The sequence below is a fragment of the Solanum verrucosum genome, unplaced genomic scaffold, assembly GCF_900185275.1.
Source record: "Solanum verrucosum unplaced genomic scaffold, falcon-dt-bn FXZP01000284.1, whole genome shotgun sequence".
NCBI classification, from domain to species: domain Eukaryota; kingdom Viridiplantae; phylum Streptophyta; class Magnoliopsida; order Solanales; family Solanaceae; genus Solanum; species Solanum verrucosum.
In genome coordinates this window covers 2,694,421-2,697,343 of record NW_026019936.1, presented here as the reverse complement: position 1 = coordinate 2,697,343, position 2,923 = coordinate 2,694,421, and positions in this window count along the sequence as shown.

The following is a 2,923-nucleotide window of genomic DNA, read 5'->3' as shown; positions in this document are numbered from 1 at the left end:
GTATTCGATCAACTTGATCTTTATCTTTCTTAAGATCATTTTTTACGTCAATGTATTTTCGACCTCCTTCATCCTCAAAGCTCTTAACTTTAATTCTTTATTTTTGAAAATTGCAGGATTCAAGTCTACTGAGTTGCTCGGGATGCAGATAAAAGCCTTTATTTTTCATAGTTTGTTATGTTTCCATAAAGTATTTGCTATCCTATGAATAAAGACATGACTTTTCTTCCTTTGAGACTCAAATCAGAGTTTTCTTTCATTTTTCTATGGCATGTAAAAATAAATTTGACTGATAAACAGAAATCAGACATAAAGTTGAATCTTTAGATCATTCAATCAGACGATATGTGCCATCACTACAAACATTATATTTGGGAAAATGCACAAGTACCCCCCAGCCTATGCCCAAAATCTCTGAGACACACCTAACCTTTACTAAGGTCCTATTACCTTCCCCCCTCCCCCGATCTTATTTTATATATAATTTTCTACCCTTTTTCGGCCTATGTGGCACTATCTTGTGGGCCCAACGCCTGTTGATAATTTTTTCAAGGATAGTGCCACGTAGGCCGAAAAGGGGTAGAAAATTATATATAAAATAAGTTCGGGGGGGTAATAGGACCTTAGTAAAGGTTAGGTGTGTCTCAGGGATTTTGGGCATAGGCTGGGGGTACTTGTGCATTTTCCCTAAATGAAACAGTGCTAAATCAAGAAAGGAAGAAAGCTGTAAAGTATTCCGCTGCTGCTTATTAGAATAGGCTCAGACTCTTTTGAGACATTAGATGGTGAAATTGTTGCTACAGCAAATTAATTAAAGTTCATTAATTGAAATATTTTTTCTACAATCATTTACATTATAGACATGATCATGGAGAAAAAAAGTTGGACTTTTGACTTGGAAGACAAGGTCTATACACCAATCAACACTTTTAATGATCCCTAGCTAACCAATCAATTTCTTTTTGGAGTTTTGACTTGAAATGTCTTATCTCAAAGTCTATACACCAATTATCCTTCGTGAGTTTGTTTCATCCAAAGGCGATTAAGGAGTAAGTAATTAAAATGTAGGAAAAGAAATTACAACTAATTAATTTTAAAAATGTAGCTTCTTACAATGGTATTATTGGAGTAACTCATAACAAAACCATATTTTCATTAAATCTTTTTATTTTCATGAAACAAGCAATTTTTTTCTATATATGTCTACCTGACAGTTGACACTGAACTGTCTTCCAGCAGCTGCTACATTCTTGATTCTTGATTTGCTTCTGAATAATGTCTGCTGCAAATAAAAATTTGCATCTGATTAATGTCTTTAAGTCTCCAGGATACAAATATTTGGCCTTCAAAAGCAAACTTTTTCTCTCCAAATACAAGCTTTATTTTCATAGTTTCTGATGTTTCATCTTACATTTTTATTACTATCTGTTGTTTCTTTAGCCTCAATTACTGTATTATCTTATTGTTTTTCTGCTTGTTGCTACTGCCTTCTTTTACATATTTCTTTGAGCATGAGAATCTATCGAAAATAACCTCTCTACCTTCAAGGTAGTGGTAAGGTCTGTGTACACACTATCCTCCCAAGACGGCCAGGCCCCATTGGTGGGAATCGATTACACTGAGTTTGTTTGTTAGCCTATGAAGAACATGCCATGTCTGGACTCCTGCACTGTCTTCCATCAGCAGGTCAATTCTTGTTTCTGTCAAGTTTGTGTGGTGTGTGTTAAGAGAGCTAAACAAAGATATTTCTTGTGACATTCAAACAAAATACATGTGCTATTACAAGTGGTGGGACTTTGTGTTGTCGCTTTCAGTTGAAATCTTTCTATGCTATCTTATTTATCCTCCCTTCCATCACACATAAACATACATATAAGTAGTAATTTTCATTTGAAGAGTACGTTTGTGAAACTTTTTAGTTGTGTAAATTTTCTTTCAAGATAAGTAAAGGAAGTCGATATTTGAATTTACTATGAAAATTTTAAAAAGTATCCTTCATTTTTTAATGTTCTTTGGAACGAAAAATGGACTAATGGACCTAAGATCATGCTGAAAGACAGAGTCGATGGACAACAGGTGCGTATCATAATTTTTACTCCCTCTGTCCCTATTTACTTGTCCACTTTAGAAATGACACACCTATTAAGACAACAATGATTAGCATAATGAAGTTACCATTTTGCCCGTATTAATTATGATTCCAAAATCAATTTACTCATTAAAGCCATTATCCAAATTTCAAAGATGAGATAGCTAATCAATGTTGTGGGAAGTTCATCAGTTTATTTATTTATTTATGGCAACTTTTCATATTTTAATGGGTTCATGCGTAAGACCCACAAATGACAGGGAGAAGGTTAGCACTAAACTAAAAAAATTACAACCACTTATTTGAATTCAAGTGAAAAAAATGGAGGGAAACAACATACACTTTTGCAATTTTTTGTGACATTTAAAAATTTCCCACAAAAATATTTTGTTTTAAAAAATGCTTCAATGAAATGAGAAATCAAACAACCAATATATACAATACAAAATAAATCAAGTTTAATGAATGGAATAGATTTAAATATTTTTGTTGAGGTGGATGATTCTTACGGTGTTGCACATTATATACCCAATCTCAATATTATTGTTGATTCATTACCTAGTCCTAATTTCAATTCAATTAATTCAATAGATGAGCCTTCTTCAGTCAATCAAATTTCGTTTGATCTAAATACGGAGCCATCTGCAGAAGATGATATACCATTAGATTCAAGACCACAAACAACATATGAAGAACCATATATAACACTCTTATCTTCTTTTTTCCTTACCAACTTCTAATGCAAGACTTTGTTCATACACCCAACCGACATAAGGAGCCAAAACAACTTTTGTGTGTGTGGAGGGTTGTTAAGAGAGCCAAAACAAAGACCTA